Source organism: Meriones unguiculatus, chromosome 21 (assembly GCF_030254825.1).
Source record: "Meriones unguiculatus strain TT.TT164.6M chromosome 21, Bangor_MerUng_6.1, whole genome shotgun sequence".
In the NCBI taxonomy this organism is placed as follows: Eukaryota; Metazoa; Chordata; class Mammalia; order Rodentia; family Muridae; genus Meriones; species Meriones unguiculatus.
This window is the reverse complement of record NC_083368.1, coordinates 32,588,552-32,604,840: the sequence shown is the minus strand read 5'-3', so window position 1 is coordinate 32,604,840 and position 16,289 is coordinate 32,588,552.

The following is a 16,289-nucleotide window of genomic DNA, read 5'->3' as shown; positions in this document are numbered from 1 at the left end:
TCTCTCTCACACACACACACACACACACACACACACGCGCGCGCGCGCGCACAGTAAACCTTCTCTTGCTTTCCTTACCTGCTGATCCTGCACTGAAGATCCCTCATGGGTCTCAGCATTAGGATTTGCTCTGTGATGCCCATGAGGGGAAGTGAGGGGCTTCAGGCCTGGCCTACTTGATCTGGCCAGTTCTTTGATGTGCGGCCACACATATGTTTGTGGCTTGGATCTGGACTGGATATCTCCCGTGATTCTGAGTAGGACCAGCCCTCCATTCGGAAGAGGGACAATGTTAGAAAGAACTATCTCCCTCTGTTAGGATTCTCAGCTACAGTTTCACCCACATCCTCTCAGGAGCCGACCCTATTGCAGGCCTCCAACTTGACAAAGAGATGTCCCCTCCTCAGTTTCCCTTCTCATCCCCAGCTCTCTCACCTCCCACCCCCATTCTCCCCACATCCGATATCCTCGTTTCCCTCCCCAGTCCATCTCCTGCCCAGTTCCCTGTCTTCATCCACTTCTGCTGTCTATTCTATTTCCCCTTCTGAGTGTCATTCCAGCACCCTCCCTTGGGCCCTCCTTGTTATTTAGCTTCTTTGTATCTAATGGGGGTGGGGGGGCAGGGAGAGGAGAGCATGAAGACTGAAGTGATCACCTCCTAGCCAGGTAGGACTAGTGGAAGAAGGGTCACAACAACCCACCAACAAAGCCTTTGATCCAAAAACTACCCTGCCTACAAGAAGTGCAGGGATAAAGACTGAACGAAAATTGAGAGACTGTCCAACCAGTAATTGGCCCAACCTGAGACCCACCCCATGGTTGAGAGCCAGTTCCTGTTTAATGATGCTCTGCTATGCTTGCACACAGGAACCTAACTTGACTGTCGTCTGGAAGGCTCCAGCCAGCAACAGATGGAGACAGATGCTGTAACTTGTAGTCAAGCATGGAGCAGAGCTCCGGGGTTCCTGTGGAAGTGTCGGGGGAAAGACAGAAGGACCTGGAGGGGACAGGAACCTCACAAGAAGACAAACAGAGACAATTAACCCAGTCCCGTGGGGGCTTACAGAGACTGAAATATCAACTAATGAGCATGCATGGCCTGGACCTAGGCCCTCTGCACATAGGTGGTGATGGGTGGCGTGGTCTTCATACGGGGTATCTGGAGAGTGGAGGAGGGGCGCTGTTTCTAACATGGACTCTACTGCCTGCTTTTGGATTTCCTCCCCATGGCAGGGCTGCCTTGCCTGGCCTGGTGGAATGAGGATATGCTCAGTTCTGATGTCACTTGATGTGCTGGGAAGTGTTGATACGAAGGAGGAGGACTCCCCTTTTCTGGGGAGAAGGGGAGAAAGGAAGGGGAAAGGGGACTGGGAGGAGAGAAAGAAGGGGGCACCCTTGGGGTGTAAAGTAAATAATCAGAAAGATAAGAAAAAGATAGAAAGAAGGAAAGAAAGAAAGAAAGAAAGAAAGAAAGAAAGGAAGGAAGGAAGGAAGGAAGGAAGGAAGGAAGGAAGGAAGGAAGGAAGAAAGGAAGAAAAAAGAAAGAAGGAAAGAAAAAGAAAGATCTCAGCAAAACCACATGTACTTTGGAAACTAGAAACAGGTAGTCACTCATATGACCCACTTCAAGGGGCAAAATCATTAAAAGCAACCAGAAGAACCATAACCCTAGAGAAGACAATCAGTGCAATAGTCACCATACCACTAACAGGTGCAGGCATTGACATGGATGGCAAAAACAGCACAGCAATGATTCTGTATGTGCATGAGATGGATTAAACCCTTGCAATGCTCCAGGAGTCACTGTTGGCCTCTGAAGCACATTCTTTGAAGGACTCCAGCATATACTTGACCTTTCAAATCACCCGTGTGTCTGAGAAAAATATTTATTTATTTTATGTATATGGGAGTTTTCTCTGCATGTGCATCTATCTGCACATCAGAAGAGGTCATCTGATCCCATGAGATGGCTGTTATTGGTGGTTGTGAACCACTATGTGTATGCTGGGAATTGAACTCAGGACCCCTGAAACAGCAGCCAGTGCTCTTAACTGCTGAGCCATCATCTCTCCAGTCCTGTATTGCAGTTGCAGTAAGGGAAGTCCAGTGGCATTAGTGTGATAAACAATTTAGGTGGGCTATAGGCTGGGGCAGCTGCCACATGGCTGTGTCATCTGCCATTCAGGGACAACATTTAAAGGGGGACAGATGATAAATAAGATACAGAGATCGCCTTCCACAAACATTGAGATTTCATCTGGAGCCAAATTCCTGGCTGGGATGTTGGTATAAGAATGTTTCTACTAATTCTAACAAGTTTAATGATAACAGAACTATTTTATAAAACATTGTCAAGAATAAATCAGTGAGATACTCCAAGGGTACAAAGCACATTAGAAATATTTGCAGCATCTCTGCCACAGAGGTCCACAGTTACTGGTGAACTTGCATGACAGTTCTTTGTTATATTTAGAGCAGAAAAGGGCTTGGGCAAACTTGGAAAATGAATTATTAAATATAGTTTTATTTTGTAAAAAAAACATCATTTCTTTTACACCAAGCAGTTGTGAGTGTGAGGGTTCTGTGTTACTGGGAATTTGTTCATGGACACTCAAGCAGGGCGTTCACAGACTGTATTTTGTCAGTTTTGTCACTATAACAAAATGCCTGACATAGGCAGTTTTATTTAATCTACAGTTTTGCAGGTTCAAAGTCATAGTATTTGCGTTGGCTCAGGCTGTATCATGTCATGCTGCATGGCAGATGGACAGAAGAAGTTTACTCACCCAAAGCCAGAAGCAGAGAAAGAGACCGAGGACTCACACTTTCCTTAGAGGGCAAACCCGTCTCCCACCCTCTAAAGATTTTATCACCTCCCAATAAAATCGCCCTCCAGGACGAACCTATCATGATGACACTTGGGCAGAGACAAGCCCTTCCCAAACCTCTGGTTCCCAGTTAACATGTGTAAGATCCATTCATGAACTTTGCCTCTTCCCTCTGAACAGAGCAGGGAGGTGTCTTTCTCTGCTATGGAGCTAGAGCTCCAGAGGATGGGTTTCCTTTGGATTTCTCAGACATATCTTAGTAGTAGGGCTGGTGGAAATGGAGAGGAAACTAGCAACGGTTTCAGGTATGTGTAGCATGTGGCAATCCTGTTTGGCCCTTTGTTACACATTGGGGCAATTGGATTTGAGATAACAAAGAGTCCTGAAGTGACTTCCTGCGGCCAATGACTTGCTGCACATCAAATACAGAACCATAAGATTAGAGAGCATAAAACGCTTTTCAAAGTTTTATGTAAATAGATACATTTGAGCATTTGATTTTTCAACAAATAAGTCCCACCAATTTACAAAAATCACTTGACGTGACCAGTCGGATAAAAAAAGAGAGGAGAACTGGCTGTGGTGGTGCACTCCTGTAATCCCAGCACTCGGGGAGGCACAGGCAAGTGGATCTCTGTGAGTTTGAGGCCAGCCTGGTCCAGAGAGTGAGTCCAGGACAGCCAAGGCTACACAGAGAAACCCTGTCTCAAAGAGAGAGAGAGAGAGAGAGAGTTGATAATGGTGCAGTTAAATCAGAAGCTTCATGCTCATAGACCCACCAGTTACCAAACAAGTCTCAAGTTGTCACAAGAAGCCAGGTTCCTCCACCTATCCTCAATAAGCCCATTAAAAGAACCAAATTCATAATAAAAATCAGAAAAGCGTCATTTCTCAAGTGTGGCCACACTGGAGACGAATGGAGCCAGCAACTGTCAAGTCTATATTCAGGTCCTAGCATGTGGGTAAGGTTTAAATGCAACCTGAGAAATCTGCATAACTAGGCAATCCACCTAAGGCGTGGTTCCCAGCTACCACTGCCCCAGCCTGCAGTGTCATTAGACAAGTCGCAAATCTATCTCCAAGGAAAAGTTCCTCCTTTGGCTAGCCCAGGGCCTTCAATTATTATTCTTTTCTTTCTTTCTGCACCAAGAGATTCTCTGGGAAATTCCAGTTTCTTGGAGTCTCTTGTTTTAGTAGTCTGGTAACCAGAGTTCGGAGCACAGGTCTCTTTAGAATATAGCAGTCCTTCCGGTCAGGCAGGCCAGTTGCATGCTTTTGGATTAAGTTAGACTTCTCAGTGTTCATTCTCACTCTAAAGCCAATGCAATATTTCATGCTTCAAATGATATTTGGGTTTGTTGCTATCTAAGTTCTTGAGTTCTTTATATATATTTTTTATACCAGCCCTCTGTCATATGTAGGATTGATGAAGATCTTTTCCCATTTTTTAGGCTGCCCTTTTGTCCTTTTGACATTGTTCTTTGCCTTACATAAGCTTTTCAGTTTCATGAATTTCCATTTATTAATTGTTGATCTTGGTGCCTGAGCTGTTGGTGTTCTGTTTAGGAAGTTGTCTCCTGTGCCACTGTATTCAAGGTTCTTCCCCACTTTCTATTCTATCAGATTTAGTATATCTGGTTTTATGTTGAGGTCTTTGAACTAGTTGATTTTGAGTTTTGTGCAAGGTGATAGATACAGATCTATTTGCATTTTCTACATGCAGATATCTAGTTTGACCAGCACCATTTGTTGAAGATGCTATCTTTTTTTTTTTTCTGTTGTATAGTTTTGGTTTGTTGTCAAAAATCAAGACCCCATTAATGTATAGGTTTATTTCTGTTTCTTCCATTTGATTCTATTGTTTTTATGATAATACCATGTGGTTCTTATTACTATTGCTCTGCACTGCAGCTTAAGATCAGGGATGGTGATACTTACAGAATTTCTTTTATTACACAGGATTGTTTTAGCTATTCTAGGCATTTTATTTTTTCATATGAAGTTGAGGATTGCTCTTTCAAGGTCTGTAAAAAAATGTTGGCATTTTTATTGTAATTGCATTGAATCTGTAGATTGCTCTTGGTAAGATGGCCAGCTTTATTATGCTAATCCCACTGCCATAAGCATAGGAGATCTTTCCATCTCCTGATATCTTCTTCAATTTCTTTCTTCTGAGACCTGAAGTTTTGTCATACAGGTCTTTCACTTGCTTGGTTAGAGTTACATCAACATGTTTCACATTATTTGTGGCTATTGTGAAGGGTGTGGTTTCTCTAATTTCTTCATCAACCTGTCTATTATTTGTATAAAGAAGGGGCTAATGATTTTTTAAATTGATTTTGTATCCAGTCACTTTTAACAACCATTTCCAACCAGCACATTTTAAAAACAGGGTACAGAGCTAAACAGAATTCTTGACAGAGAAATCTTCAGTGGCTGAGAAGCACTTAAAGAAATGCTCAACATCATTAGTCATCAGGGAAATGCAAATCAAAATGATTCCCATCTTACACCCATCAAAATGGCTAAGATCAAAAATTCATGTAACAGTTCCTGCTGTTGAGAATGTGGACCAAGGGGAACACTCTTCCATTGCTGGTGGGAGTGCAAACTTGTGCAACCACTTTGGAAATCAATTTGGTGGTGTCTCAGAAAATTGGAAATAGTTTTACCTCAAGACCCAGCTATTCCACTTCTGGGCATATACTCAAAAGATGCTCCAGCATACCACAGGGACATTTGCTCAAATATGTTCATAGCAGCTTTATTTCTAATAGCCAGAAACTGGAAACAACCTAGATGTCCCTCAACTGAAGAATGAATAAAGAAAATATGGTACACTTACACAATGGGGCATTACTCAGCTCTTAAAAACAATGACATCACGAAATTTGCACACAAGTGTTTGAGAAAAAAAGATCATTGTGAGTGAGCTAACTCACACCAAGAAACACGAACATGGTATGTACTCACTTATAAGTGAATATTGTTCATAAAGTACAGGATAACCATGCTACAATCCACAGACGCAATAAAGCTAAGTAACAAGCAGGGCCCAGGGAAGAATGCTTGAATCACTGAGAAGGGAAAATAAAATAGGCATATGGGTGGATGGAGGGAGGGAATCTGGGTGGGAGAGGGTTCAAGTATGGGGAGGATGGGGAGAGAGGACTGGAATTCATGGGAAGAGCTAGAAATCCAGGACAATGGAAACAGCCAGGGATCTATGAAGATGACCCTAGCAATAGGGAATACAGGACATGAAATGGTCACCTCCTGTAACCAGGCAAGACTTCCAATGGAGGGATAGGAACCCAGCCATAAAGCCTTAGACCCCCAATTTTTTTTCTCCTGCTTATAATAGGTGCAGGGATTAAGAGGGACTAGAAAGTGAGGGAATGGCCAAAATGACTGGCTCAGTTTCAGACCCGTTCTATGAGAGGGAGTCCACCCATGACATTATTAATAATATTCTGCTCTATTTATGGAGAGGAGGCTAACATAACTGTCATCTGTGGTTTCACCCAGAAGCTGATGAAAACCATAGCCAAACATGCAAAGGAGCTCGGGGAGTCTTGTGGAGGAGTGGGATGAAGGATTGAAAGAGCCAGAGAGGTCAAGGGCACCACAAGAAAACCCACAGAATCAACTGACCTGGGCCAACAGGGACTGAACCACCAACCAGAGAGCATGCAAGGGGCATACCTATGTCCTCTACACATATGTAACAGATGTATAGCTTGGTCATCCTGGGGCCCTCTAACAGCAGGGCTGTCTCTGATTTTGGTGCCAGCCTTTGGATCTCTTTCCCTTACCTGGATGGCCTTGTCTAGCCTAAATAGAGGAAGATGTGCCCAGTCCTTCTTCTACAATTTGATATGCCAAGGTTGGTTGATATCCATGGGAGGGCTCCTCTTCTCAGAGGAGAAAGGGAGGGGTACAAGGGGAGAAAAGGTGAGAGAGAGAGTCTGGGAGAAGAGTAGAGAGGAGAAGCTCTAACCAAGAGGTAAAGTTAATAAGTAAGTAATGAAAAATTATTTTCAGGAATTACTCTGACATAATTAGCAGATTGCTCATCTGGGGCAAGGTTAGGAGATTTGCTATTTTATTTTCTTTTAACTCAATCCAGTACCAAGGATACCTTGTGGAGTCAGTCTTTGAACAGGGGTTTAATCTCCACCGTGGCAAAAGATTTCCTACTGCAGAACCATACCAGAAGGCCACAGCATAGTTTGACTAGAGCTGTGGGCTTACAGCTTCATTTCCTGGATGAACCTCAGCTTCATCTTTCTCACAGTGTCCAGGAACAGATTCCTTGTTGTCATTTCACAACTTTCATTTTCAACATAGTCAGCAGTTTTCAAAATTGTGAAATGTTTAAAAATAAATGCAGTCCACTCCTGTGAGTCTCCACTGCACCTCTTCTTGTACAGTTCAAAACAAATTCTTCCATTTATTTCTGCTGAGTAAAAAGACAGTCAAAGAGTGAAGGGGACATCCAGAGAATTTGTCCGTATGACAGAGAGACAAAAGCACTGCATCACATAGGTCAGGAGCAGGGGTAGACTTTGGAAGTTCCGCTCTGGCCTGCACTTGAATCCCGATGGTTTTCTTTTCTATAGTTTGGGTGTGCTTTGTTACAGCAATGACTCTTGACTCCCCCAAAGGACAGTTTACTGGAGCAAAAGGTTCTAGAAAGCTGAAACATCTTACCAAAGGGAGAATATCCACAGAAAGGTATTTTGCAGTAGGTGTCTGGCCTACTGACACTTACTACCACATTTTGTCTCAGTATATCGCCACAAAAATGAAAGCAAAGACAGGGACTGAAAATAAAATAAAAATACATGTAACCAAAATAATAATAATAAAAAGGTCACAAATCTGGGAGAAACAAGAGTGACGCGTGGAAGTGATGTATGTGCAATGCTCATATATGAAATTCTCAAAACCAGAAAAGACCATTTGGAAACAACCAAATAAATACACATTTCAAAAAGATACACTTGACCAGTGCAAACGTTACTAATGACATTAATCTACTCCTAACAGCCTTTTCTGCTTATGGGGGGAGGGGCACATCAAAGCTCCAGGACACAAACTACAAATAGGTCCACAATAGTAGCAGGATGGCATTTCAAAAGAAGGCATCAAAGAAAACTCACCAACAGTGATACTTTTTCCTAATGGTTCTGAAGGGATAATTAAGTTGTTTATCACCTTTGATGCTACAACCCCAACACAGGTGTTCCCTGGAAACCAATTAAAAATACTTACAGCTGATAAAGAGTGCCTCTCAGCTCAACAGATTTACTAATAATTCCAATCCCATTTGGAAAACAATCTTGTCAAGTCTTTTGACACCAAAAGGCAACTTTCACACTCATTTACACTTCAGTGCCCACAGTGATAAGCACAGGAGGGGTGTTTATTCAGGGTCCCTTGATCTCAGGACAAGAGTCCTCCAGAAAGCTTCCCCTGACTATTGAGTGACAACTTTAGTTTTGAAGTATGATTTGTGCTGGGGAGCTTGGGTTGCCTTTGAAATGAAACAGTCTAGGATCTTGCAGACGATAGCCTTTGGGAAACTGTGAGGAAATAAAACACCTTGAATCTATTGCTGTCAGTCTCTAGCATCCAGTGGATGCAAAGGTGATTGCTTTTAGGCTTCATGGAAGAAGGAAAGGGTTTCTGGTGGAAACACCAGACAGTAACAGGTGGCATGTGTGGGAGACTCATAGAAGGAGGATTCTATTTTGGTAGTTTGGTTGGGTCCTACTTATTTCTGTAAGCCTAAGAAGGCATTCCATCAACTCACTAACCCTGGATCCATCCTTATCAATTGATGATCATGCTAATACTTGTATAAAGCATATGAAGAAAAAACATGTGATATCTTATTAATCCCACATCTACATATAAAATTACCACTGAATATCTTGAAGGGATATCTCAAAACTCTCTAGAATGCAATTGCCCAAGACTTCAAATTTGTTTTTTTCTGATCTTTTGTCTCAGCCTACATTTAGATGATATTTAAAGAACAGCTTTAGACAATTAGGTTTGAGACAGTTTGAGACAGTTTGAATACCAGTAGCAATTTGGATATGCAGTTATAGAACTAACAGGACTGTGAGGATTGAATGTGTGAGTTCAATCTGGTTGAATGGTTCAATGACAAAGTTCTTTATCCTTGTGTCTTGAAGCCTTGCTGGTTCTCTTGTGGGTACGTTTTATTGGATTCAGACTCCTTTTGTAAACTCCATCCCCATACAGATATCCCCTGTTCCATTAGAACTACAGCAGAGGGGACCCCCTTACCCAGACACCCCAACTCATCTATTCACACGAGGACTGAGTTCATCCTCCTCCCCTGTGGCCTGGTAAAGAAGTCCCATCAGGGGGAAGTGATCAAAAAGCAGGCAACATAGTCCATGTCAGAAATATCTTCCACTCTTCTAACTAGCGGGCCCACATGAAGCCTAAGATGCCCATCAGGCTTCTCTTCTTGGGGTCTGTGCATTGTAGTATGTCTATCCTGTACAGTATTACTGAGATCTGCTTATAAGTGAATATATACCATATGTATCTTTCTGTTTCTGGGTTACCTCACTCAGGAGTGTAATAGACAATCTGGAGTGTAGTAGACCCCAAAGCAGCTAGAAACTCTCATCTCAACATGGATGATGACCTCTCCATAGGTGTATATATGGACCTATGCACTATGGCCTCCTCATGTCAAACTCACACAGTCAGTATACCCAAGCACCTCTGAACACAGTGAAGCCTCCATCCATTTTTGGCAGAATTACGTTCCATCCATTTGCCTGCAAATTTCATGATTTCCTTGTTTTTAATTGCTGAGTAGTATTCCATTGTGTAAATGTACCACAATTTCTGTATCCATTCCTCAACTGAGGGGCACCTGGGTTGTTTCCAGGTCTGGCTATTACAAATAAAGCTGCTGCTAACATGGTTGAACAAATGTCTCCTTGTTGTATACTTGAGCCTCTTTTGGATATATTCCTAGGAGTGGTATAGCTGGATCTTGAGGAAACGCTATTCCTAACTGTCTGAGAAAGCGCCAGATTGACCTAGCTCCAAAAATGTTTCTGGTTATCCACAGGCTCCAGACTCTAGCCTCCCACTGCACTGATTACCAACAAAGTTTTCAACAGGTGAAAAAAAAAATCACTTTAGTTGTAAATGTGGAGAAAACTTTTCATCAGAAGAAAATCTGAGGAGTAGATATACTGTCTTGAATAATAGCAAAAGCCTTGAATAATAAGCAAAAGCTCACTCATTAGTACCCAGGTGGCCGTGGAGTCATGGAAAGGATGGGTGTAAGAGCTCTGTGGGGAGTGAGCTACGCGGGATGATGGCTGGCTTGGCAGCTTGCTCCATTACTTACATGGAAGCATCACCACTGAGATAAGGCAAAAGAGGAGTACCGCCAGACAGAGTGAGCAGAAAACGTTTTACTTATTTTACTTTTAAAAAGGTTTTAAAATTAATATAAACCAACAGGTCTAAGGTTTCATATAACATTTTCATTTCATATACATAACAGTGTACTTTGCTCATAGTGACCAATTGCTTTATCCTAATTCTCTTTTTTTTTCCACCTAATTCTCTTCTTCTGATTAGTCTTATGCTTTCATACTGCATCTCTCTCTGAGAGACTAAACAGGAGGGACAGAGATTATAAAGACCTCATTAGACATCCAGGTCTGTAATAAGGGAGAGATGAAGAAGGCGGCTTAGGGTATCTGTGAGGTTGAATGACAGTTATTTCTTAAAAACGAGATAAACCCAAACATTTGTATTTTTCAACAAATATCAGTTGAATGCTCTCTCAGTTAAAGCATGAGGTGATAGAGAGGCAAAGGACTTCCGAGTTCTCCATTTGCATGGGACCTTGCAGTGGGGAGGTGGAGTGATTCAGACAGTAAATAAACAACACTGCTGAGAAAATTCCCTCCCCGGGGAGACATGGACAAATGTTTACTGCCTCGCTCTACAGACCCAGGAACAAGTTAGACCTCACATTCCAGTGAAGTCTGACTTGAGGGACTCAATGAGTTTATAACGCATGGGTAAGGGGTTACTTGTAGGAATGTAGTAGACCCCAAAACAGCTAGAAACTCTCATCTCAACATGGATGATGACCTCTTCATAGGTGTATATATGGACCTATGCACTATGGCCTCCTCATGTCAAACTCACACAGTCAGTATACCCAAGCACCTCTGAACACAGTGAAGCCTCCATCCATTTTTGGCAGAATTACGTATAAGTGGCTGAGAGGTATAGGAAGGAACCGTAAGTGAAGGTCCAGTGACCCTCCCCATACCTTCCTTCTACAGAGGAATTGTCAGTAGCCAATAAGCTTTGACTCTCTGGGAAGATGGGTCCTTGTGGTGGATTGAACAGGTATGGCCCCCATAGACTCATGTGCTTGAATGTCTGGCCCATAGAGAGTGGCACTGTTAGGAAGTGTGGTCTTAGAGGAAGTGTGACATTTTGAAGCCTGGCTCCGAGGTCTCATATATGTTCAAGCCACACCCAGTGAGACAGTCTCTTTCTGCAGCCTGAGGATCAAGACACAGAACTCTCAGCTTTCTCTAGCACCATGTCTGCCTGCATGGCATCATGTTTTTCTCTGTGATGATACAGAAGTAAACCTCTGAACTTTAAGCCAGCTCCAGTTAAATTATTTCTTTTATAAGGGTTGCCCTGGTTATGGCATCTCTTCATAGCAATAGACCTATGACTAAGACAGTCCTCTTTTTTTTTTTAATAGTCACAGATGCTACTGGTTGTTATTCTTGGAGGACAGTGCTTTGCCACAAGCACATGTAGGTATAATACACTGAATGGCGATTTCATAGAGACAAATAAGAGCAGGAAAAGCAAATGTTCAAGTGGGCAAGAGTACTGATTTATGCAGTGAGTGATTAGGAAAGCATTTTGCTAATCATGACATTTTCAGTGTGACAGTATCCCAACTGAAATTTGGGACATAATTATATCCAAAATATTTCTGTTTTTAAATCTAAGTTCAAATGTAACTGGGTGTTCTCTGTTTGTCTAATAAGCTTACTTACTATTTCATCTCAGTGAAACCCCTATAATTTTAAAGAGCCGGTGGAACATAAATAGAATAGAAAGGACTATTGCATTCAAAGGATGCAATAATATGGTGTCAGTGGAGGGGCTAGCCTTATACAGGGGAAGGGAGCAGTTGTGGGTGTGGATGGGAGTGACAGGGAAGGAGAGTGCTTCCTGGATGGATCTCTGATGACTTCCTGTGGATTGAAGGCAGAGAGAAGTGTGTGAAGAGGACTCTGGCCGGGGATTGGGAAGATGGAGATATGGAGAAAGGATGTTGTAAGGACAAGAATAAAGAGGCTTTATTCATTACAGAGAGTAATGGGACTGGGGACTCACATATCCCGTCTTCCACCTCCTTCCTTGCCCCCCAGCATCCATTCAGTGACAGAGGTTGCTAAGTACTAGTTTCCAGCATCTTTGCCCGGGGTGAGCGCATGGCTAGTGAACAGCAGTATTTGCAGAAGACTGCACCCATTAAGCACTGAAACTACGTTACTTTCCCTGGAAAGGCGGTTGCTACTGTTGCAGCCTGTTAATAGCCCTTCTTTGGAAAGGAGATGAATGTGAAGATAACATCAAAAGAGTCGCTTATAAGCATCATCTAATTTAGACATACAGCCCATTTATATTCTTTGAAGAAAACTGAAGGTCTAGAAGTTATCTTCATCTTTTAAACAATATGGACAGCTTATGGGACTAGGTAATTAGCTTGCTTCTTTGACTTTTGGCTTTTGGGTCTGTTGTGTTTAGTTTTCTGCTGTTTCTGTACTGCTTGGATGTGGCATCTTGTTTTTGTTGAGCACACTACATCTAGGCAAGGAGGCAAATAATTCTGAACAAGCTGAGACGGATTTTACTCATTAACACTTAACATTTCATAATCATATTGTTACATTCTTAACAAGCGTAATAATTGCTTTGCATTATTTCACTTATATGCAGAACATTTTCTGACATGTGCCTTCATGTTTCAGAAGTAGGAGGTTAAATCCAGACGTTCCAGAGGGAGACTGATGTGAGTGGGACCTTCTTCCTGTGAAGGTTTGCTCAGGATGCTGTTACTGTGGCTCCTGCTGCATCGAAATGGCATCCCAGAAAGCTGTAGTACTCAGCAGTATTTCCCTGGCATGGCATGCCCGACACTCAAGGACCATAATCTGTTCAGCAGAGGTGTACACATTGACCAGCTGTGGGAGGGTGTGTTTACTGATGAGAGGGAGCTGAGGGAGCTCAATGGAACAGACTCTACCCTTCCTTCCCCTAGGGTAAAGGCAGCACTGAAAACCTCAGAATCATGTTTCCAGCACAGACCCTGGGCAAATGTCAATAGAGAGGAGAGAATATTTGTGGAAGAACTCTATTCAGTAGGCAGAACCGAAGAGAAGGAAACTGACACAGACTGGGACATGATATTCAAATACTGATAGGTGGCCTTTTGGTTTTCTTGGATTTTGTTTTCTTTTGGTCTTTTCTTGGATGCAGTCTTAGATGATCCAGAACTGGGTTTCCACCTATTGTCTGTACCCATCTCACAGAAATGCAGACTTATATAGGGGAAAGAAGTCCTTTAGAGTTTGTGGACTCAGTGTGGGAGGATGGGCAGAGGGAAACTCCGTCTAGGCGACAAGCTAGGAAACGTTGCATCTTTCATGTGGGAGAGAAAGCCCACTTCTAAGCGAGCCTTCTGGATGCTTCTTACAAAATTCCGATGGTTGATCGGAATTTTGTGGCAAATTGATTCTTAGTTGTGGATGCAATATGGGTATCTGCAGAGCTGAAGGAGACCTGACCTTGTCGATTGGTCATTGTACAGGGGTGAGCTGGTGAATCACAATCATTGGAAACAAAATGCCAAAGGCTTCGCCTGTCAGAAGGGATTAGCAATTATCTCCATGCTCATTCCCATTTTCCCCATTCTGAAGTTTCTATTGATGCAGAAGGCAAGTGAGAACATAACAGAATACCAAGAACCAAGAAATCTAAGAGTGGCGAATGCCTGATTAAGTACCACAGGCAAGGAGGGGCAAGGGCGTGGGAGCTATGCCAGAGAGTGGCCTTCCTGAACAAATGAACATGGGCTTGTGGTATGGAAGACTATCTCTAAAAAGGAAAGCACGTTAGGGACAAGCATATCTCCAGGCCTGTTCAGGTACGAGTGAAGGCACAAGGAGGAAAGGTGGAAACACAGTTTAGAGAACACTCAGTTTAAGGACATGAAGCAAATGTTTGTTAAAATGGTATAAAGAAAGTAGTGGCCAGGTATCATGAAAATTTGAACGGGGTTCCTCTCTGGCCATATTTGATTTTTCACAAGTTGTTTTATCTGAAACAAAAGGAAGGAACATGGAGAAGGCACACTAATATATCATTTTCTTCTCATGGAACCTGCCTCACTTTGTGACCAAGCATTCCAGGAATAGTACCTACGATGTCTTCCTATAGCCCATGAGTTATCTATGACCATAGCTGTGCTATTGATGGTACCCACCCAATATGACATAAAGGGGGGGGGGGTGTTGAGAAGCACACTACTGTTAACGGAGAGTTACGTCATATGTAAAAACTGGCTGGTGACCTAGTCCAGGCTGTGTTCCAGCACTAGTGACATTCCTGCTTGAGGGCGTGTTCTCAGAGATCTCACAGGCAGCTGGAGATCGGGTGCTTTTACAGAGTGGAAGGTAGCAGCAGGACTTGACAATTTTTTAAACTGTCTTCAGCCTTTATGCAAGAAAAAGGGCTGTTTGGGGTGGGGGTGGCTGCACTGAAAACCGTACATCTCTCATCTGTGAGAGATGTTTGTCACAGTTTTTTCAGTATCATCAAAGTAAAGCAAATTATGTTGGGGGGGTTCATCTTATGCATAGACAATGGGCTAGAGGGTGGCCTTAACCAATGTTAATCAGTGCACAGGAGGGACTTAGAAAACTGGATGTAAGACCCACAGATCCCTGCTCTAAGTAGGCTTGTGGGATTTGTACAAGGTATACTGTGGACAGAAGACTCAGTTTCCATCCTCTTAATAAACATTAAAACTTCTACTTCCTAGAAATAAAACGCCTAGGGAAATTTTACTTCTTTCCCGGGGACCATTTAAAAACAAGGCAACAAACAGACAAATATGCCAACAACACCCCCACATCTGCCTTCATCATGCATCAGGTGATGTCAAGGGAGCGCTCTTCCCACACATTTCAGTTTACAGTGTTTAATATTGAGTTTTGCTATCTTAGAAGAGTGAAATGTGCAGGTAATTATCAAAACAGCACACTACCACAGTTAACTATAGTACTCTATGTTAAAAATGATTCTGCTGCTTTTATCACTTTCTCTGATTCTGATGACATTTGTTGATGACAAACAGTGATGGTACAACTAAAGGTGATAGGGTCACACGCAAGTGAGTGGTAGGAAGTTATGAAAGTAAATTCCTATACTTATGCTTTACAGGACACTTTCTGATGCATTTGGAGGGGGAGGGGTTATCAGATACACATCGAAACAGATTTCTAAACAAATCTATATAACATCCATGCAATGGAATACTTTACAACCATTGAACCGCGATCAAGGTGAAGTGGAGTGATGATAAATCAGAGAAGACATTGCCCAAGACCACATGCAACATGCCTTCAGTTTTAGATTTATTTAGATTTATCAGATTTATTTAGATTATACACATTTAATAATATATTGTAATGATATGCATCAGGCTTTGAAAGGCTGGAGGTACACTTCCATCACTATTTGCAGACAGCCTTCAAAAAGTGCCTTAAGATTATGGGTGGTTTATAAAACATACCATTTTATGTTTTGTGTCATTTTGTCTTGTGACACTATGTAGCCTTGACTAGCCTTTATGTGATCTTCCTCTCTCTATCTCTCAAGTGCTGGGATTGTATTTTTTTTTAAATGAAGGGTTTTCAAAAAATATTATCTTTATTTTCAAGTTGTGAATACAAGTCTCAGAAAGTGATTTTTGTGAAGTCATGCAGCTCAATCAGAGAATCCAGCCTCATGGTCCTCAAGAAATGTCTGTGGCTGCCATATCATTAGAATACAGCATGGGAGCTACAGCTGAAAGAGTGGGCTGGCTTCTAGTGTGATCCTTGGTGTGCTGGATCACCTCAACACTTGCTGGTCTGCAACAGCAATCCTCTAGTGTAGTTAGCAAACAAAAACGTCAAATAAAAATTGCCAAGTGCACATGTTTTGCTCTTTCCTGGAAGAAGGCCACCTCGGTGATTGAGTTTCTATTGGGAAATCCAGGAGTGTATTTGTGCCACTGAACACTATCTCAGTTTCCTCACCTGTGGAAAAAAAAATTGTGCTGACCTGCTTCTGCAGGAG